The sequence below is a fragment of the Melopsittacus undulatus genome, chromosome 9, assembly GCF_012275295.1.
Source record: "Melopsittacus undulatus isolate bMelUnd1 chromosome 9, bMelUnd1.mat.Z, whole genome shotgun sequence".
Classification (NCBI taxonomy): Eukaryota; Metazoa; Chordata; class Aves; order Psittaciformes; family Psittaculidae; genus Melopsittacus; species Melopsittacus undulatus.
In genome coordinates this window covers 23,222,647-23,245,829 of record NC_047535.1, presented here as the reverse complement: position 1 = coordinate 23,245,829, position 23,183 = coordinate 23,222,647, and positions in this window count along the sequence as shown.

Genomic DNA, 23,183 nt, shown 5'->3' with positions numbered 1-23,183 from the left:
TTATTTCGATTCCGCGCTGCGCATCCTAAATGGTGCTTTTTTCAGACCGCAGAGGGTAACAGGGAGTCTGACAGACCGAGCAAATCGCTCCCCGTCCGCAGTATCACCGAGCCAGTCACTTCTCCCGTCGGGTGCCGAGTCTCGCAAGGATCCTCTCTGTCTGTCTGTCGGTCTGTCCATCCGCCCGTCCTGAAGTGCGGCCAGGCTCGGGGCAAGGCCCGGCCCCTGTGCTTGGTGCCCGTCGCTGTCCCCGGGGCTCTTGAGCACATCACAAAGCCGCAAGGCTTTGCTTTTTCATTTGCTTCTCTTTTTCTCTTGTTTTCCCCGAATCCCTGCTGGACATTTTCCATCGAGGTATCAAATTATAGAACATCAACCGAGACATGCAATTACTACCGTCCTGCTGCTAAAAATCAGCAGCACCGCAGGAAGCGGCAAGAGGCAGAGAGGGAAGGGGAGTGGGGTCAGAAGCTGTGCAGCTACGTTGCTTGCTGGGCTGGGAGGTGGCCAGAGACGGGGAAGGTCTGGGGGCTCGGGCTGAGTCCCTGCTGCAGCTGAGTAATTAGCCGGGCCTCCCAGTTAAAGGTGGTAATTAGCAGCCAGGGACTCGTCGGTGCCCTAAAGGCCGCTGCGGCGGCGGAGCCGGAATGCCTCGTCTGTGGGGAGTGGGTTCGTCTCTAATCCACCACAACCCTGCACCAGAACCGGCTCATCCCCTGGTAATGCCAAGAAACAGCGTCTCGACTGGCGAGGAGCTGCGCTGACGATATGTGAGGGCTTTATTTACCCATAGCCCCGAGCCTCCCCCTTCGAGGTGGATCTCTGCTGGGCTCGTCCTGCTAATGACACGGCTGTTCCCGGTTCTCTTCGTCTGCTCGTTTCGTCATGCTTCGGGGATCCGGATTCGGTGCAGCGAGGAGCCGGGTGCGGAGGTGAGCGGCGGGGACCCCCTGCCCCGTGTGTGCGTGTTCTCTTATCCAGATTAAATAAACTCCCGGGATGAGCGGTGGAGAGTTTGTAAGCACAAGGTACAGTCATTGCTGGGTAAGGAGAGCACAAGCTCACATTCTTACATTAAATTGGCTTATATATTAAAGCAGCAGTTGATTGGAAATGCTTTATTTAAGATGAGGATGAGGTCTGGCTGGGAGGAAGAAGGCAGCAGGGCTGGGCTCGGGCGGTGTTTGGGTTGTTTGTCGCTCTATGTCACCCCCTGGCCATTGCTTATGGTTAGGCTATGGTCTAACGGCTCCCGTGCACGTAAAAACAGCAGCGGTTTTTAATTAAAAGGTAGATTCACTGGCGCATTAACTTAAATTAACAGCCCGACAAGCTGTGTCTATCACCCGTGCGAATTAAGAGGTTTGGATATAACCAGGCTCCCGTTATTGCTATCGCGCTTACGATATAATTTAATATTTTTCTTTCGCATCTGAATAAGTGGCGAACAAGTGATAATTTTTCGCAGACCATGAAGTGATTATTTTTTTCACAGATCATAAAGCATTAAAGAAGAACAGTTATTTTATTGCGTGTAAATTTTCTCTCCTAGGCAGCGAGAGCAGCGGCAGGGGGGGCCGGCTGAGCTTGCGGGGCCGCGTCCCGCAGGTCCGGCTCCCCTGCTGAAAGCGAGCCGCAGCCCCGATTTTTTCCGTTTCCCTGTGTCCCTCCGGGGGTCGTGCTCCGGCCGTTTCTGCTTCCCGCGGAATTCAGAGGGAAGATGCTATTTAACGCCCACAGCCCCCGGTGAGCAGCACTCTGGACCAGCTTCCCTCGCGGTGTTAACGGTGCCCGAGAGCGGCTCCGGGGGCAGCCGGGTCTGGGGCTTGCTCTGCCGTCTGCTCGCAAACAGTGTTTGGGTGTGTGGGCACGCCGCGAAAGAGAGCACCGGCCCCTGGCAGCAGATCGCGACCTCGGGATTAACGGGATCCATGTTGGGAGCTGCTCGCTTAGAAACCTTTTTGGATAGTAACAACTTTAATGACAAACTTTAGCTTCGGAAGCGGCTGTTTGCAGCACGTAACGCATGTGCGCTGCGCTGAGGAGCCCTCCCCTTTTTGCACTAGACTAGTAACTCCCGAAGTCCTCCCTCCCAAAGTCCTTCCACTCACACGAGAAATCTGTTAAAGCAACTGACAATAACCCATAACTTGGCGAGTGTGGGGTGGGGGTTTTCCTCTCGTAAAATACCTTTTTTAAGAAAGTTATTTTTTCTTTTAGTGAATTTGTGTGTTATTTTCCGTTGGAGTTTATTTTCCCGTGCACAGGGCATGCTGCTGGCCGGCGTAGCATCGCACCGCTGTCCCAGCAGCTCGGAGCCCGGAGCAGGAGTGTCCCAGCGAGGTGGCATCTTCCACTTGAGATGCAAAGGCAAGTGTCACCAGCTCTTAGCGAGAGCCCTTCCAAACGCGTTTTGATAATGTCTGAGCACATTTACATGCAGGGTTTCTTGGCTTGCCCTGACCGGCGTCAATAATAACCTTTGCTGACGAGAAAATTACACCAGCACGTGGGTTTGGTGCCGATGGTAACCTTTGTTAGTGCAGCGGAGTTATTTCATTTTCTAACTACCTTTCACAGCTACAATGAAGCACTGTGGATGCCGTTAGGCTACGATGGTCAATACTCTCCTCCCTCTTCAGCAGCAGAACACTGTCGGCCCAGGCACTCGGAGATGTCTGACAGGAGCCCCGGAAGATCTGGGTGACTTGGTCAGGTGCTGGTATTCATCCTCGGAGCCCTGTTCTTCCTGTGGGAATGATCTCTTTGCAGCACCCCATGCCAGAAAAGGTGCCCATCACCTCGAGGGTGTTTCCAGTGCTGTATAATTCTGGAGCCAGTAAAGTATATGTGTATCTGGTAACACCTGATGTTTATTCTCTTTTCTGTATATAAATAAGCTCTATTGATATAACACATTTATTCTGGCAGAAAAGCATCTGTGATGGAGAACTAACTCTACTATTTTAATTACAGTGATACAGCATATGTTTTCTCTCTAAACAAAGTAGGACGGTGTAGATCGAAGGCTGGAAAAGCAGTACTGAAAGTGGTTTCTTCCCATGTTTGAATGCTAATTGGGTCACACTTAATTGAAAACGTTACTATGGTTTTCTTAACAAAAATCTGTTTGGGTGAGTTTCCAGTTCAAAACATCCTGAATTCCTTATTTATGAAGTATCTTGAGGAAACCTGAGAAAGGTTCTGTGTTTTCATCAATGTCAATTTAAATATAGCTCCATGGAGGCAGAGGATTTTAAGAATAATGACATGAGGTTTATACTGAAGTAAAAGCACAGGAGTCCTTGCTCCAGCAGGAGTGGACTGGACACAATGCTGGTGTTGGAAAGAGGTGCCCTGGTTCACTACTACGCAGCTGTGAGGCACGTGTTCTTCTGAGAATGAAACCTGGTCCTAGAGCAACGTCCTGTAGGCATTTCCCACCAACCCCCCCCAGAACATGGTCTTAAGGCTGCCCTTTTCGTTACGGAGGTTTCAGAGGGGAGCTGCAGAGGATGGAGAAGGATGTGGGTTGGATCAGGACAGAGGATACAGAGGGTGGTGTAGGAGGGGCAAGACTGAGGGGGTGTAGGAGCATGGGAGGGGATGTAAAGGCCCTGTGTAGAGTATGGAGAGATGTTGAGAGGGTGGAGGAGAGGGGAGGTTGTGAGGGGACATGAGGGTGGTGTAAGAAGATGCAAGGGTATGTAGGGTGATGTGGAGGGGTGTATATGGGGGTGCAGGATTCAGGGGAGTGCTTACGGGTGATGGATGGAGCAATGAGAGGTGAAATATGGGGGTTTTGAAGGGATGCAGGGACGGTGATGGGGCATGTAGGGGGCTGCAGGGTGCATAAGGGGAATATTAAGGGTATGTGGGGTTGTGAGTGGGTGATGCAGGGGTTTTGATAGGACATGGGGAGGATAGAGGGAGAATGCCACAGGCAGCTGCAGCCTGCACCCCTGGCTACTGATAGAATGCACTGCCTAGCATCACATGTGGGTGCCGAGCTGAAGCTGGGGTGGGTTAGACATCCTTGGACCTGGAGAGAAAGAAGGTAATACCTATTTAAGACTTTTTATCGCTATTTTGGGTAAAAATATAATAAAGGTCTCAATAGGACCTATTCAGTCAAATTTTCTGAATGTCATTAACTGGCAAGTGAAGTATTGTCATTACACTTCTGCCTTAACCTTAAAGTCATTGGACATTTGGTTGTTTCATCTGACTTGTATGGCAGATAACATCAAAATGCTGAGTGGCTTATTCCATGAAATTTGGCCAAGTAATAAATAAATGAAGTTCAGGGCAAGTTTGCATTAAGCATGCTAGCACAGCTCTTGATAATGGTATCTCTGCTTGGCTAAGCTTTTCCATGATATCTGTAGGAAATTTGCCAGAATCAGGGCTCTGGGGTGGGGATGGTTACCTTTTGATGAAGTTGGTGATGACCACTGCGTCAGTAAGCAGTGGTTTTTGCAGCATGCTTTAAAAATACGTGCTCTTACCCACGCAGTTCTGTGGCGATGGAAAAAGGCCCAGTCTTGTCTGGGTTCATCTGTTTACAAACAGAGTCCATTAAAACATGATTATGTATAAAATGGGTTCTTCCTCTGCAAGAGACTCAAATCCATTGTTTATATTGCACCTATATTAACAACCCACAAAATAAGCTTTTAACATTTTTAAAACATACTCTTTTTCTCTAGTATGGGAATGTGGAAACTTTCCATAATTAGAATGGCGTATAAGGGAAATGAGTAAAAGCAGATTGATGTGTGAAAAGTTTGAGTATGAGCTGGGATTAGAAGATTTAATTTTTTTCAACACAATTTCCACCACCACCTTCCCCCACCCATGCATACAGTTAATGTAAATGTGTTGGGCAGTATAAATCCACTCTCTGAATAGATATTGAAGTTAGTGGGTTATATTTAAATGGAGGGCACTATTCAAGGAGTCAGTGTTGAAGAGATTGCCTGTGGAGTTCAAGTACAGTTATGCTTAAAGCATTATGTCCTTTTTCATTCATACTCAAAAATTACTCAGGTGTGACTTGCAGTGGAATAATTATGCAGAAACCCTGTTAGTTTAGGACAGCTCTTTGCAGCATGGTATTTTGTAACTGCTAGCCGGAAAACTTGCTTGTGCAGGATCCCTAGAGCTCAGTGACATTCCATGAGGGTAAAGAAAATAAAGGGTAAACAGAGTCTGGAAGAGAAAAGGCAGATGTGCAGAAGTTACTCACACATTGAAAACTGCATGTCCTGGGAACTCTGACATCTTTCTGAAGACATTGTATTGCAAGAACTGGGAGAAGAGGCTCCCAGGCACTATGCTGGGCTGTTCTACATGGATTTCAGCACAAGTCTTACAGAACAACTCCTCCAGCTCCCAGACTAGTGCTTTACATTGTATGAACGTGGTGCTGGGAAGTATTCTGGGCAAAAATCTACATATGGCATTACATCTTTACAAAATGCAAATCTAACTTGGGCTGGTTGGGCAGGTACACCCAAAACACACGTTTTTTCACCTCAACAAGGACTGGGGGGGAGAAGCTGGCTGTTCAGTTTGAGCCAATGGGCTTTCTCCTTCACTGCTGCTTGATTGATTACAAAGGGATTCTGCCCCATTAATGCTGCTAGACATACTCCCAGAGATATTTACTAAAGATCAAGCACAAGTATTTAAGAATTTAACATATAATTTCAAATTATAGACTATCTCAATTATATGATTTGCTGAAAATGGGACTTAATAATGTCTTGTCTAAATTAAAATAGCTTTTAACAGAGGTTTAAGAAGAAGTATCGTCTTCTCCTTTCTGTAACACTGGCAGATGGGTTGCTGAATATTCCTGTTTCTTAAACAGCAGTTTTCACAGGACCTGTTCAGTCAGTGCAAAATGCTGGAATTTTATGCCAGTTCTTGCAGACGTTCAGAGCCTCCTCTCATTTGAGCTCTTTGAGGCTTATTACCATCAGAGGTAAGGTTTAAAGGGCACTGTAAGGTTTTCTTGAATTCTGTGGTGTGCTGTGAAATTTCTACATTAATGAGTGTGGAAATATTTCATATTCAGGTTTTATACTGTTAATTGTAGAAGTCACAGAGTGGGGCTTGTTTCCTGGTCAAATGGTGTTTCTCACTGGGTCAGTGTTAGTGTATGGGCAACGCATGTAATAACTGAACATACCATATTAAGCTCAGTGGTTATTTGAAATGAGAATTCATTATTCACTATTATTTGTACTAGTAAAGTACAAGTGCTCAAATATTTGCAGAAAGCAAATGTGAAGCAGCTGTAAATATGGCTGATTTTGCATCTGAATTTTAATGAACATTTGTAGATTTTTGGCGAAGCTGTAATGTACTTGGGTATGGGACACTAAGCTTGCAAATGTCAGTGCTTTGTACTTACCAGTGTGGAAATAGAAGCTAAGCCCACCAAATTTAGCTTTCATACCCTTAGTTTAAAGGGAAAAATACAGCCTAGTTTGAAAAACAACAAAAACAAAACCCTCCCCCAAAACACATGGAACATCAGAAGCTTTAGATAAACACATGAATTAGTGGTCTGTAGCCTTCACTGGCTTATGGGTGAAAAGCAAGTAGCACGTAGCTTAACTCCTTCATCTCCAGCAAGCACAAGCAGTACCCAAACGTTGAAGAAGTGTGTTGCCAAGGATCCATCTCTCAGAGACGTCTGCAAGTCAAGATCTTTCCCCATGGTTCCAAAGAACTCATTCTCTGGATGGAAGCTGAGGAATCTGTAACCGTTTTCACAAAATGCCATTTTAGCCAAATTTTGTCTTTTCAGTGTGAAAGCAGGCATGGAGTGAGCAGGGCTTGCACCGAGGAAAGAGTGTTTGGGATGTAGTTTTGTTAAGATTGAAAGGGTCAGTAAGGGAAGTGCTGTTAGGTGATGTGCTCCAGAAGGTAGCACATGGCATCCATCTCCCAGTCACCTTGATACAGATAATTTCTAGTTAAGTTTTGCTGCTCTCCTACCCTGCTGAAACAGGAAATATCTGGATGGCAAAACATTCCCAGGTTTCTATGAAGATCTCTTGCCTGTGTCCTTAATACTTAAAATTCAATACAAGAGTTGCTGCCATGATTCCTACTCTGGATTTCCAGAATTGACTTGTGCTTTCACTGTGTCTACACTGCAAGTACAGCCCAAGAGATCCAGGAGGTAATGGACTCACTGACTATGCATTGTACAAGCTTCTGGGTGTCCAGAAATGCTGGATATATGGCCAGAGAAGCTGTAGATGAAGTGTAAGAGTGATGGTCTGTCTCCAAATGCTGTAACATTGGCAAGTGTGTTTGTGGCATTCATGCGATCAGGAACTCATACCTACTGTCTCATCTACAGCTCTGCAAACTCCTCAAAAGGGGTGATGTTTACTATTTTCCAGGCTTCTAGACACATAAAAGACATTGCTTATTTCCTTGGTTTGCATGATTATGCAAGCAGAGGTTTATGTATACCAGTTTTGAACTTACTGTGCTTTCTTCTGTCCACTGATCTTTGTTCTTCCAGCAGAGCCCTTTTCACTATGTTGTGTGATACATATTTCAGGTTTTGAAATGACAATTATTACTTCAGAAGAGGATGCTCCTCAGAATAAAAAGCAGATTGTCATGAAGGTAAGGAAGAGATTTTTATTGTTTGCTGTGAGTCCCTTGTAGTCTCCAGTCTATAAAACCAGGTACCCTGGTTATTGGGTCATGCTTAGCAGGGGTGCACATGGAAATGCTGCTCAGAAACATCTGCGGGGGACAGAAAAAAGCCTCTGTATTGTCTTGAACTCTTGATACTATACCCATCCTACTGCATTTCTGGGGTATATTTACACCATGTTAGTACTTTGAAGTTCCAGTTATGGGTTGTCACCCATGTTTCTGGGTGTCAGCTCTTATCCCGTTGTACTCTCTTTCCAGTGTTACAATCCTTATTTTTTATGAAGCAATTTACAAAAGCATCTGGCATCCTGACAGAATTCTTGGTAATCATGTTATGATGGTATCTGTTGGTTGGATATGGAAAAAAATTGTTAGAAAATTTATTTCTTTGTAACTAAAGTTTTTGATTCTGTACAGTTCCTTACAGTGTCTTCTCTTAGGTGAGACAAATGCCAAAGGAGATGTTATCCCTATATGAATTTGGAATAGTTATGTTTGGGTTGGATAGGAAAATACTACCTTTATAACCAGAGAGCCCATAATTGGCGGTACTGAAAACCGAGTCAAAGACTGTGGCATACATTTGTTTTTTCTGCCCTATTAAGGTCAAAAAACCCACTGTGTTTTCTTAGGCTTGGATATATACAGCCTACAAGAATTCTCTTCTTTGACCTTACGTTTACATATCTCACATTTTCCAGGTGCGCTTTCCCTGATGATATTTTTATTAGTGCATTCGCGGTAAATGTGTCCTTGAGTGTCCACAACTTCTGTCCAATATACATTCTGTTACTGCATTCAATGCAGATGAATGCTTCTAGGCAAAGCAAAATTTCCAGGGTCAAAGATTTTATAAATAGAGCTGCTGTAGCTGGGAGAGGCAGCTTCTCTTCCCAGGAAAGAACCGTAGGTTTAATACTGTATCCTTATATGTGCCGATTTTTTTAAGAAACAAGAGGGCCAGAAATGATGATTGGTTTAGAGTGGCATGAATGCAGGTTTCATCCTGCTCCTTTCTAGTCAGCAGTATTTTCCCCTGCACCACCCAAGTTCTTGACTTGGGTCTGGCACAACCTTATTCCTTATATTCAAATTTCTTTAGTTACTGTTGCACTGCAACCCTTAAGAATTTACATGTGAGGAAGAACCACTTTAAAGATTACAAGACTAATGAGATAACCCCAGGGATGTTATACTTTGAGTTACATTCTTCCTCCTTCACTTCAGTCATTGCTGAAGTTGCTAAAGAAACTAAGTTCTTGTGCCCTCACTCTCACCACATCCGTCAGGAATAATATTTACCCACAGAGAAGGGTGACAGTTAGAATCCCACAGCTCTGAAGTCTATGAGGACTGCAACACTAGTTCAGCTTTAATCGTGGCCTACATTTAATAGCAATTGGCAATATGTCTCAAAAAAAAGTATGAAAAGAGGTAAGCAAATAGGGATGCTCCTCTGTCTTGCTGTTGCACTTTAAACTTAAACAGAGGAGATTTAGGTTAGACATTAGGGAGTTCTTCCCTGTGAGTGTGGTGAGGTGCTGGTACAGAGTGCTCAGCGAAGCTGTTGCTGTCCCATGCTTGGCTGTGTTCAAGGCCAGGTTGGAGCAACCTGCTCTGGTGGAAGGTGTCCCTGTTTGTGGTAGGGCGTTAGAACTGGATGAGCTTTAAGGTCCTTTCCAATACCACTGGCAACAAGTTCTGTTATCTGTGCAACATGTGAAGAAGTACTTCCTATTGCTTGCTTTTTAAACTTGCTACCTGATAATTTCATTTCTTATACCTAGTTGTCATGTTTCCACAAAGGTAACAGCCTCTTTTCTTTTCCCCCAAGCAAATCTTTGTTTTATGAAGCTCTGTCATCATTCCCCTCAGCCTTTTTCTGCCTTTCCTGCACCTCAGTTATACCCATTGATCTGTACTGAGGTTCATCATACTCTGTGATCTAAGGTGTGGTGGGTTTAATTTCTAACTGAAGAGCATCATTAACTATGTAGAAATGCAAAGTGCTTCTTAAAGCAAGAACTGCTCATCTGGCTTGTGTTCCTCCATGTATTTTATCAAGAGGTTTTTCAGAGTTTTGGTTTTAAATCCATGTCTGTCCTAAATCCCCTTTATCAGTGTTCTTTGAGTGAAACCCAGTCCTTGTGTTAGAATAATCCCTGCTCATGTAATCAGGTTGCCCTCTAATGGTTAGCTCTGATTCCAGACTCTCACAGGCCTGTTGATGACCAGAGGAATTACTCTGATTCCTGTGGAAGAGGCCTAAATGCTTCACTCTCCAAGGGTATGGTTCATAAGTTGTCTGGGAGATGGAGCTGTGCTTTACAGAGGAAGAAGTGGAAGCCTCTTCAGACGTTGTGGTTGCAAACCTCTTTGTTTATAAAGATGGTTTTGATTTCTCTTAATTAACTGTACATTTTAAGAGCTGGAATTCATTGATGTCAAGGTTTATTACTGCAAAGTTTGTATTAACTGTTTAAAAAATTTGATTGAAAACAGCTTGAATGGGAACTTTTTCCTATGTGTCTAATGTTTTGTCCTGTCCCTGTAGATTCCCAATGAATTCTCTAAGTCCACTGAAGTCAAATGGCATAAAAAACCCTATCAAAAGTAACCATAAAGGAAGAAAATAGGGGAAAAAATATTCTTTCATGGGCAAGTATGAAAATCTCTCCCTCCAAATGCTGGAAAAAATGGTTTTGTTTTAACCCCAGGTAATATGATGCATTAAAAGACTGGTGAGGAAGATGTAAGCAAAGTAGAATATTTTTCACATTGACTGCTTATTCTGGCACTGTTCTGAGTGGGAATAAACTCCTGGGATCCAGCAGCATCTTGTGCTCTCCACACATATATTCTGCCTGCATTCAGGTAGTATGTTTAGTTTGATTTTTCTCAGAAGATGTAACTGAGGGTTTAAGAAAGAAGTCTGTGGTAGGGCTGAAAACAAGTTTCTCCTGCTGAGGGGTAAATTGCCGGTAATACAGCTGAATGTTTGAACATAACCAAAAAATAAATACTATAAAAAAATCCACCCATATACAAGAAGATAAAAAGAAAATCCTGAAATAATAGTAACAAAACATTAACCAAATTTACAAACCTACAAAGTGAAGATGATGTCATACATGTTTACGAAGCCCAAGTACTTTTCTGTAATGAAAGAAACTCTTGAAGATCTATGACATTGATTTTTTTTTTCATCAGGTAGTGAACCAGCATCCTTAAAATGAATTTCTGATTTGTCATGAGATTTCATAAGGCTTTTACCTGCCAGATCTGAAAAAAATCTTAGCCCTTATCCAAAATAAATGTAGTTTATTTTCAAAGTATGAAGACAAGCAAAATTCTTTGGAACAAGAAGTGAAGAAATAATACATAAGAACAGTTTTCCTTCTTCTTATTTGTACATTATGCATGCTTTTCTTGTAAGCTTCCCTTCACCTTCCGTGTACACTCATGCACACACACAGAGGATGCAGCAGGAGTGGTAACGTAACAATGGCAATTGAGTGCATTGAAAACTATTTGAATTCCTAAATTCTTCTAAAGAGAATTTATTAGAATTGAAAATCAAGGTAGAAACTGTGGAGCTGTCCCAGCAATCTGAAAGGCAAACTGAAGGTGTTTTATTTAGCAATGTATGGATATTTATTTGTACTTAATGGGCCCATATTTCTGCCTGTTTATGTGTGGGGTGAGACCTTTTCTGAATTACATCTATGGATCTCTGCATATTTTTACATTACATGCGATGTCTTATTCTGCTGGTAAAACATTACTTGCCAGCTATGAACCTGCTTAGAGACTATTTCTGTAGCAGATGAGGCATTGAGCCTGTTCAAACAAGCACACCTCCTGTCCTTGGTAAGCTACAGTACCTCAGCAGATACTTGGAAATCCAAAGCAAGCTTCCTTCGCATTAGAAAGAGGAAAGACATCTGGTTTTCTATTACACTTCATGTCTCATTTTATTAATGCCAAATACAGGAGTGTCCAAGAACTGTAGCTTATTTTATTAATGCAGATGCTAATCCCAGAATAGTTCCAGTGTTGCATCTGAAGATTTCAATCTGGGGTCACCTCTGGCTGGAAGTACAACCACTTTTTTACTACATACAATAGAATTACACAGTGGGTTGTGGCATAAGCTGAACTGGACATCACATAGACTATAATATCAGAGAGATATCTTGATATTATGAACCTACCTGTAGGCTAAAATGTATGACACACTGCCCAAGTCTTGGAAAGCTGTCCTGGGTTCAGCAGTGGTAGCTATTTTTCTCCTTTTTAGTAGCTGGTTCAGTGCTGCGGCTTTGACTTTCAGCCTGGGAACAGCGTTGATAATACTGATGGTTTTAGTTGCTGCTCAGTAATGTTTACTCTGACCAAGGACTTTCTGAGTCTCATGCTCTGCCAGGGAGGAGAGGGACCTGGGAGGAAGCACAGACAGGACACCTGACCCAAACTAGCCAAAGGGCTATTCCATACCACAGCATGTCATGCCCAGTATATGAACTGGGGGCAATTACTCAGAAGGGCAAGATCACTGTTTGGGTTGGGCTGGGTATCGATTGGTGGGTGGTGAGTGGTTGTATTCTCTTTCCTTGTTATTTCCCTTATCATTATTATCATTGATGGTAGCAGCAGTGGTTTGTGTTATACCTTAGTTACTGGACTGCTTTTGTCTCAACCCATGGGAGTTACATTCTTTCAGTTCTCCTTCTCATCCCTCTGGGAGCTGGGGAGGAAGAAGATGGGGGAGTGAGCGAGCAGCTGCATGGTTCTGAGTTACTGGCTGGGCTTAAACCACAACAAAAGCAGATGCAGGGAATGTAAGAATGAAGACCTTAGGCATACTGTAAGAGAGGATCAGGTTTGAGACCATCTTAAGAACCTGAATGTCCATGATGAGCTACATCAAAAGGAGCATGACCAGCAGGCCGAAGGATGTGATCCTGCCCCTCTGCTCTGCTCACGTGACACCCCACTTGGAGCACTGTATGCAGTTGTGGTATCCGCAGCATAAAAAGGACATGGAACTGTTAGAACAAGTCCAGAGGAGGCCACGAGGATGATCAGGGGACTGGAGCACCTCCCATATGAAGACAGGCTGAGAAAGTTGTGGATGTTCAGCCTGGAGAAGAGAAGCTGTGTGGAGACCTCAGAGCAACTTCCAGTTTGGAAGGGGGGCTAGGAGGATGCTGGAATGGGACCTTCATCAGAGACTGCAGCATAGCATGAGAGGTGATGGGCTCAAACTGAAACAGGAGAAGTTCTTCCTTGTGAGAGTGGTGAGGTGCTGCCACAGGTTGCCCAAAGAAGTGGTAAATGGTCCGTCCCTGACAGTGTTCAAAGCCAGGTTGAACAGAGTCTTGGACAACACGGTCTATTGTGAGTCATCCCTGCCCATGGTAGGGTTTGGAACTGGGTGAGCTTTAAGGTCTCTTTCAACACAACCCAGTCTGGGATTCCATGATGATGTGGGGCACTGACAGCCTTTGCTCATTTGCAAGTGTCTGGCCTCATCTAGAGAAGTTGCCTCTAAGCAGGTAAGCTGAACTAAAACCATGGATGTGAATATTGTTTTGAGGTTAAAGGAAGTGGAAGGAAGGTATGAAGATTGCAGTGTGGTCCCTATTTTTATTTAATAGCTTGCATAAATCTGTTGTAAATCTCACATTCAGATTGAAATTTTGCAGTGCGGGGACACCTCAATGTGGTGCTGTATATTTGCAGATTAGAAAAGAAGGAAAGAGAGGGAAAAAAAATCCCAAATCCTCTCAAAAAAAAAAACCAACAAAAAAACAGAAGAAGAAAAGAAAATATCTCCCCAAAAGTTTAAAGTGTGAATCTGGTTTGTATTGGACCCTTGTTCTGTAAGTTTAGAACACTCCAATCCACCTGAAGGATCAAAAGTGTCCTCAAGCCCTTAAATAGATGACTCGGAAATACTTGAGATGTGTTTCATTTTATGGTAAGTTTAATGTTTCTAATCTCAGTGCAATTTACAATTACAATAAATATCACAAAAAAATTAATGTGGCCACTTCAAATACAAAGGAACGACCAAGTGTAATCCGAGAAAATTTTATCAACATGCAATTTCCGTAACAAAAACATCAATGTATAATTTCAGCATGCTAAGAAATATTTATCTTTTGGGACAGCAAAATCATTTGCAGAACTTTTTAACTGCTAAATAAATATTTTACTGGCAACTTCTGAGGCAACATAAATGCAGTCAATATAAACAAAACAATGTGGAAACCAGCCCCAGCCTCAGTTCAAATGACGGTTGGCTGGTTCATGGCAAGACAGGGCTCTGGGATGCATTTGGCTGAGCCTCAGTGTTTGGAAAGATCCAGTTTCTTCCTGCTATTATAAGCAAGTTTGCTTAGTTTATGTGGAAGTTTTGGCAGTGGGAGCCACAGTGAGCTTTTAATACTAGTGATGCACCTAGTTAGCATTGAGCTGAAACCTGTTTAATTGAATCCAGCACTTACGAAAAATATGAAATTTGCAGCTTTGGAAGAAGAACTTATCTGCTTGGCTACAGAACATCAAGGCCGTGGTGGCTTGAACTTTCTTGTGGACCCCAGCCAACATGCTTCACTGTGTTGTTCTGATGTCCACATTATCCATTCTCTCTTCTCTGACTGCTCAACTGAGCCAGCACTTTTAAGGGTGGTTTCAGAAAGTTGTATCTGTTGTCTGCAAATAGACCAAAGATTTGTTCCACAAAGCAGTTGAAGAGTTAGTTATTCCTTACCCGGACTGTGCTGCTGCCCTTGTTCCTAAGGATTGCATCAAATATGGGAATTGGCTGTCTTTTTTTATTATTACTTAACAATTGCCATCTTTAAAATAGTATTTTTTACTTAAGCTGGATGGTAATGGTCTGTTTTCCACTACAGCTGCTCATTTTGGTCTCTGTGCCATTATTTTGTCTAAGATGGAATGGTATCACGCTGAATTGAATATTTATTGGAAAGCTTTTCAAATATTTCAAGGACTATAAACTTATAAATATTTATGCATATATTACATATAAATGTAATTTCTCATGGGATTTCTGTTGACAGTCACTAGCTTTGGTGCTTTATGAATTTCTTCTATGTTTTCCATCTGCTCATTCAAATATCTCTGTTAAGCAATAAGTTATTGAGTGGTAATAATTGATGTCCTTTTGAACTTAGGAAGAAGTTACCTGCTAAGACTGTTGTCTTTGCTGGTTTATCTTCTCAGATTTGTTTTATCTGTTTCCAAAGACTCCCAGTTACCTGAGGTGAATTTAAAAATTGTTTTGGTTTTAAGTAACTTAATCTGGTGTTTTAGAAAATGTGAATAAATCAATATTAATTGGGTGGTTTGATGTATCCTCATCCCATCTAGACACAAGAAATTTATTACAGTGATTTGATTTCTAGTAATACTTCAAGAGCTTTATTTTCTTCAAGATTCTTAGCATGTTCACCCCCTTATTCTGGGGCCATATTTCAGTATATGAAGAAGGAATAGTAGCAAAAAGAACAGGATTTTCAAAGATGAGATGATCATTTCACAGTGAAGTTTGACCTTTGGCACAGGTCAACAACAAGGTTCTTTAACATTTAAACTGTATTGGTTGAAAATCAGAGAGGCGATGGTGTAAGAATTTGGTATAATTGCTTCTAGACCACCATTGTCGTTCTTGTGCTGATAATGAGCAACTGGTTGGAAATTGTTGCAAAATGAGCATTCTTTGCATAAGTGTGCTAATACACATCTAATGAAAGTCCATGCAGGTCTAGTTGCAAGCTTGTTAGCAAACACTGGAAAGGGAACTCCCTGGGGAAAGAAGGAGGGTGGAAGCTGCTCTATGAGCTACAGCTGGGAATTGATGTTTTACTCAAGGCACATTGGCTGAGAACTATCAAGAAAGCTTCACTGCTGCTGCTTGTATTTCATCAGAAGTAGATGACTTCCACATCTTCATGTCCTCTGCAGTCCATTGTGGTGTATATCCATCCAAGGATATAGAACTTCCCTAGATTATCCATCCATCTGCTCTGTACTACATTCCAGAGTTCACTGTTTATTTTTAAATGAAGATGAAGTCTTTCCTACTAAGTGTAGAGAAATTAAGAGGATTAATGGACTTCCCTTGCCCTTCAAGGATGAATGCACACCTTAGCTGCCAGAAGATGAGGACTTTGTGCTGGCTAGCCCAAAATCAAAGGAAATGACAAAAGGAAAATGAAACACCTATGTGGGAGAGATGTGCTGCTGCTGGCTATGAGTGTGCCACTGCTGAGCTATCTGTATCCCACCTGTAAACTGCTTTATCTGGGATTAGTTTGATAATACAACAACTTAGAGTGAGCTAATAGCCATCAGGTAGGGAGGTGAGGACCAAGATACGGGTTGTCGTTCAACCAAACTGCAGTTATCTAGAAAGAACTCTCTGGCTTTAACTGCTCTGAATGTATTTGTTTGTAAATAGTGAAGCTTCCTCTTTCGCATTCTCACTGACTGGAATATCATGACATCAGAAAGAGCCATCTGGTGATATCTAGGAACAGTCTGATGATGGCTGTGGTAAAGACCATCCAGTCGAACATCACCCCGTCACAAGCAATCCAGGAGGTTTCTCGATTGTGTGGAAGACAACTTCCTTCTGCAAGCAATAGAGGAGCCGACAAGGAGAGGTGCCCTGCTTGACCTTGTGCTCACTAACAGGGAAGGGCTCATGGGAAATGTGACGCTCCAGGGAAGTCTTGGATGCAGTGATCACGAGATGGTTGAATTCAAGGTCCTCAGGACAGTGAGAAGAGCGTGCAGTAAGCTCACTGCCCTGGACTTCAAGAGAGCAGACTTTGGGCTCCTCAGGGACCTGCTTAGCAAGGTTCCATGTGATATAGCCCTAGAGGGCAAGGGGGCCAAGACTCTTGGTTAATATTCAAGGATCACCTGCTACAAGCTCAGACTAGAAGGAAGTGCAGCAGGAGGGCCAGGAGACCTCCTTGGATGGATAAAGAGCTGCTGAGAAAAATTCACAGGAAAAAAGAGACTTATAAAAGGTGGAAACAAGGACAGGTGGTCTGGGATGAATACAGGGATGTTGTCCAGGAAGTTAGGGATCAAGTTAGGAAAGCTAAGTCCCAGTTGGAGCTAAACTTGGCTAGAGATGTTAAAGATAATAGGAAGGGATTTTACATGTATGTAGCGGCTGAAAAACAGACTAAGGACAATGTAGGCCCCCTCTGGAAGCTTTCAGGAGAACTGTCTACACAGGACTTTGAGAAGGCTGAGGTTCTGAATGGCTTCTTTGCCTCAGTCTTCACTGGCAAAGGCTCTGACCGCAGCACCCAAGTCTTGGAAGGCGGATGCAGGGACTGTGAAAACCTAGACCTTGGGCCCACTGTAGGAGAGGATCTGGTTCAAGACCATCTTAAGAACCCGAATGTACACAAGTCCATGGGACCTGATGAAATCCATCCGTGGGTCCTGAAGGAGCTGGCGAATGAAGTTGCAAAGCCACTGGCCATCATATTTGAAAAATCATGGCAGTCAGGTGAAGTTCCTGACGACTGGAAAAAGGGAAATATAACCCCCATTTTCAAGAAGGGGAAAATGGAAGACCCAGGGAATTACAGAGCAGTCAGTCTCACCTCTGTGCCTGGCAAAATCTGGGAGCAGATTCTCTTGGAAGGCATGCTAGGGCACATGAAAAAGAGAAAGGTGCTTGGTGACAGCAGCATGGTTTTACTAGGGGGAAATCCTGCCTGACCAATTGGGTGGCCTTCTATGATGGGGCTACAAAAGTGATGGACAGGGGTGGAGCAGTTGACGTCATCTACCTGGACTTGTGCAAAGCGTTCGACACTGTCCCACATGACATCCTTGTCTCTAAATTGGAGTGTCATCAATTTGATAGGTGGAGCACTCGGTGGATAAAGAACTGGCTGGATGGTCGCACTCAAAGAGTTGTGGTCAACGGTTCAATGTCCAGTTGGAGATCAGTAACGAGTGGTGTCCCTCAGGGATCGGTGTTGGGACCGGTCTTGTTTAATATCTTTGTCACTGACATGGACAATGGAACTGAGTGTGCCCTCAGCAAGTTTGCCGATGACACCAAGCTGTGTGGTTCTGTTGATACGCTAGAGGGAAGGAATGCCATTCAGAGGGACCTTGACACACTTGTGAGGTGGGCTGATGCCAACCTCATGAAGTTTAACCATGCCAAGTGCAAGGTCCTGCACCTGGGTTGGAGCAATCCCAGGCACAGTTACAGGTTGGGCAGATAAGAGATTCAGAGCAGTCCTGCGGAGAAGGACTTGGGGGTGTTAGTCAATGAGAAAATGAACATGAGCCAGCTTCAGTGTGCACTCACAGACCAGAAAGCCAACCGTATCCTGGGCTGCATCAAAAGAAGCGTGACCAGCAGGTCAAAGGAGGTGATCCTGCCCCTCTACTCTGCTCTCGTGAGACCTCACTTGGAGCATTGTGTGCAGTTCTGGTGTCCTCAACATAAAAAGGACATGGAACTGTTGGAACAAGTCTAGAGGAGGCCACGAGGATGATCAGGGGACTGGAGCACCTCCTGTATGAAGACAGGCTGAGAAAGTTGGGTCTGTTCAGCCTGGAGAAGGCTGCATGGAGACCTCATAGCAGCCTTCCAGTATCTGAAGGGGGCCTACAGGGATGCTGGGGAGGGACTCTTCATTAGGGACTGTAGTGATAGGACAAGGGGTAACGGGTTGAAACTTAAACAGCAGAGGTTTAGACTGGATATAAGGAAGAAAATCTTTACTGTGAGGGTGGTGATGCACTGGAATGGGTTGCCCAGGGAGGTGGTGAATTCTCCATCCCTGGCAGTATTAAAGGCCAGGTTGGACAGAGCCTTGGGTGATATGGTTTAGTGTGAGGTGTCCCTGCCCATGGCAGGGGGGTTGGAACTAGATGATCTTGAGGTCCTTTCCAACCCTAACTGTTCTATCATTCTATGATTCTATTTGGAAATCTGCTGGATGGCATCTTGAGCATCCAGCAGACTTGGTACGCATGGGGGTTTTGCCTGTTTGGAATCTGTGACTCCACTTTATGTCTGTTTATGCAAACATGTATATTATAATAACAGATAACACATTTGTCTGCCATCTGAGCAAATACTTAGAGTTTTGACAGCTATGAGTGAGTAGAGTTAAATTTACCTCATATATAGGACATAACCTAATTCACGAGGTGTTAAATGTTTGCCACAGACTTGTGATTTAGGTTTTTTTTTCCTAGTAGTATACTGAAAAGATAAAAATCTTCCTCTATTTTAGCAGCACACTTGTTTTATGGAATAAGCAGTTTCCCCCCAGCATTTCAGGTATGATTAAAAACATCAGAAGAATGCTGTATCATACAGGGAAAGATGAACATACATTTATTTTACGTACATTGAATCGTTCATTGTAACTGGGAAATACATTCTTGTGTTCATAATTGGGTACAAAAAGATGGGCAAGAGTTTATTCAACCCCAAAATCCATTTAAATAGTATATGTTGCTAGGGTTTCCTTGTAGAAACTGAAATTTAATCCTTGCTTAAAAGGATTTTTTCATTAATTGAACACACAGGAAGAAGCCCACAGTATTGTTCCTCACAAAAGAAACAGCTATTTTTAGGCATTTGCTTAAACGTTTGGTTTCTTTGTTCCTGTTAAATCTCAGTCTTTACTTTGGCAAAAATCCAGTTTTAAACGTACATTCTACAGTTCTGGGACTTCAGCAGGGCTGAGAGTTTTTCATGTGCTTAAGGGCTTGGCTGAAGAAGTTTTAAGAATGATTTTCATAGAACTCTGGTCATCAGTGGCTTGTAGAAGGTGACTGAGCTTTTTGCCTTTACAGGATTTAGGATGACATTTAGAGTTAGCTGTGGTTTATTAAGGAGCACTTAGGTAACGTGTGACTTGGGCTTAATGAAAACTACCATACAGGAAATTCTGGTAGTTGCACCTAACTGAATGCTGCTCTTATTTCAGATAATTTGATAGTTAATGTTTATTGTAACTACTGGGAAAGATTAATTTAGTTTCTTTAAGAAATGGTATTTGCATGTTTTAACAGCTTGAGTTTAGCTGTTCTTTTCATTCCATACTATTTTTATCCAGTAGGGTTACAAAATAAATGCAGAAAATGAGATATACATGTGCACACAGGTTAACTGATGTATTATTATTACCACCTGGACATCTGACTCCAGCTTCTGGGAATTAGGCTGACAGAACTCCACATATTTTTCCCTTGAAACAAACTATTTGCAAAGTTGGAGAAAGTGGTGAAAAATTTGCATTGTTTAAAAATGATGGGTCTGTCTTCTACCTAAAGTTGGGGAATTTAAATAGGATTTGGGGGGCATAAATATGTTTATTTGATACTGCCAGGTAAATATTTGTTTTGCCTTTGTCCTTCAAGTTTTCTATAATGCATAGGTTGATACCAGTTGACTAGAGTTCTCTGAAAATAAAATGGTGTTTGTATTGGTTTTTGCTGAGCAGAATTCTTAGGTTTTATGTAGCAGGAAAAGAGCAGTGTCAGCATCAGTCAGGGAAGTGTGCCTACATCTAAACAGAATTCTAGTTTCAGCTAGATTTAAGGTCAATCTGTAGTGTAGGCTGAAGTGTAATGTGGAGTTATGGGAGATAGTTTTAAACAAGGTCTTGTTTAGCTACTGGAGGGGACTAATTTAAGAAGTAAAGGAGCAATACTAAATGGTACAGAACCCTGCTTCTGTGGTTAGGCTGCTTCTAGCAGTCAAGGAGCCTTGCTGTTTTTCCATGCAGATGGGTTAGTAACCTTGTTACAGACAGTTGTGTAGATGCTACTTACGGGTGTTTTAGAGACTTACTGAAACGTTGGCTAAACTCTGAACTGTTTTAATGATCAATTTTTTTTAAACAAACTAGGGAAATAGTGGAGCCGCAGATAAAAAACACGGAGCTGCAGGGACTGAATATAGTATATCACATTAGGGACCTGGGCATAGCAAGGTCTCTGTTGTTTGCTAGACTGAACAAAAAAGATGCAGAATTTGGATGCATTCTTTCTTTCAAACTCCTTGTTTATACAGAAGAAACAGACCTTTATTGTAAAATCATAGAATCAAGTAGGTTGGAAAAGACCTTTAAGCTCACCAAGTCTAGCCCAGCACTGTCAGGACCTCCACTAACCATGCCACTGAGGCCTCGTCTCCATGGTGTGTGAACACTTGCAGGGACAGTGACTGCAGCCCTGCCCTGGGCAGCCTGTTCTAATGCCTGAGCACCCTCTGGGGCAGGAATTGTTCCTCAGCTCCATCTAAACCTGCCCTGGTGCAGTTTGAGGTTGTTTTCTCTTGTCCCATCCCTTGTTCCTTGGGAACAGAGCCCAGCCCCTCCTGGCTCCATCCTCCTGTCAGGCAGTTGTAGGGAGTGATAAGGGCCCCCTGAGCCTTCTCCAGATTAAACCCCCCAGGTCCCTCAGCTATTCCTTGTGAGACCTGTTCTCCAGACCCTAGTCATCCTAATAAAGCTGTATGTTGCTATTCATATTTTAAGAGCAACCATTTGGAAAACAAAGAATTAAGGAAGTGTCTTTGTCTTTGAGTTTGTTACTTAGTCTGCAGGCAGGACTGTTTTTTGGACATGGCAGCAAGCAATTCAACAAAAAGTTTGAGGTTATTACAAAATCCCTGTTTGCTGCAGTGAAAATTGGTGGGTTCAGATTTTTCAATGTGTTTTCTGAGGAAACAAGACCTGCAGGAACCAGATTTCATGAGTCTGTTGACCATCTTGAAGGTTTTTTAGTTTGTACGTGTGTATGGTAGAATTAAGAAGGAAGAGAACTTGTTTTCCTTCTGTTTCCATCTTTCAATTTCTGTCTAGTCAGGTAGACCGTCTGAGAGAACATATCTGTTTTAGGGACTGAATTTCTGAATTGCACAGTTAGTATAAGGGACCTGATTATTATCTCACATTGGTTGTAAAACTGTCAATCCCAGCTCAAAATCAGAAGTCAACCCCGAGGAACCATAAAACTGGCTTGAAAAGAATCACAGAGCTTAATGAAACACTATTTTGCTTGTGATTTTTAAGTTGTTTGGGCTGTGTTTATTAAAGCTTTTCTGTGCTTTTATTATTCACTCTCTACCACGGAGGGTTAGAAATTTAAAGCCTCAACTTCATTTTATATATAACCAAGAAAAAAACCCCACAACCCTAACTACTGTGAGACTGAAGGTAAAAGATAACAGGCAACATTATGACATTCCTTGGAAATAAGAGAACTGCCCAGTCCATCCCTGGACATATTAGAAATCAGATTATAACAAAGTGTGATTAATCAAATTTCAGACCTTTCTGCAGTTGTACAGGATGATAGGAAAGAAAATAATGTGGATTCAGTTTTAAAATATGGCCATCACTACTCTGGTGCTATATTTCTTTTTCAATATCCAACTCCCTGCCTGTTTCAGATAAAGCCTACAGTTTCACTTGTGCCATGAAGGAGCACTGGAGAATTCCTTTTGTCCAAGTTCATGAATTCTTTTCTGAAATCTATTTAACAAAGATAGTAACAACTTGTGGGAATGTTATGAAGTTTTCTCTGATTAACAGGTGTAAAATGCTCTGGGATTTGTAGATAGAAGGCCCTTTAAAGGTTTATGGTGGGTGTTAAAATGCTGCTTGGTATTGCTGTTGCAGGTGGTGTCAAAAGTAAAGCTTCCCTCAGTACTTCTGAAAGTCTTGTCATGATTTGCTCAGTAAGTTGCTCTTAAATCCATGGTAGAAATTTAACATAGATCCCACATCAGCAAGGCTGCAGAACAGAGTGGGATTAGCTCATGGTATGTTTTCCTGCACAAATAATCCATTTTTGTTAAAGAAATGCTGTTACCTGCACCTGTATCATGCTACTCAACAGGACTGAACTCAGAGGGAATCAGCTTGTGGATCAGTTTGTGCAAGCATTAAATTAAATCATCTTTTCTGTCTTGACAGGTTGGTTAACACATAGTGTTTTCTGGCTGATACATTCCAGCCCTTACACTTTAAGCGTTGTATTTATCAGCCCTTTATTAAATATACAAAACAAGACCACACTTGCCTAAGTCTGTCACAGCCCATTTTGTTGTCACAGTGCGTTTTGCTGTATGTTGAGGAATGAGAGTCCAAGCCACAAAGTCTGCTCATTTTAGCCTTAAAGACTTTTTAAAATGCTTGCAACTTAAAATAATACATCATTAAGGTATTCAGACTTGTCAAAATTAATAATTAATATCACATTTATGTTCCCCACACATACACTGAGTCTTTTATTCACTTCAGTTGTTTGTATTCCAGCCAAGTGGCTTGGAATTGTAACTTCTCAAGTGCAGAAGTGTGCTTGGGAGGCTGGCTTGGCGGCTCAGGGCTGCCTAGCCCATGTGTGTTATCTAACATCAGTTTTCTCTATAAGATCTATAACATCAGTTA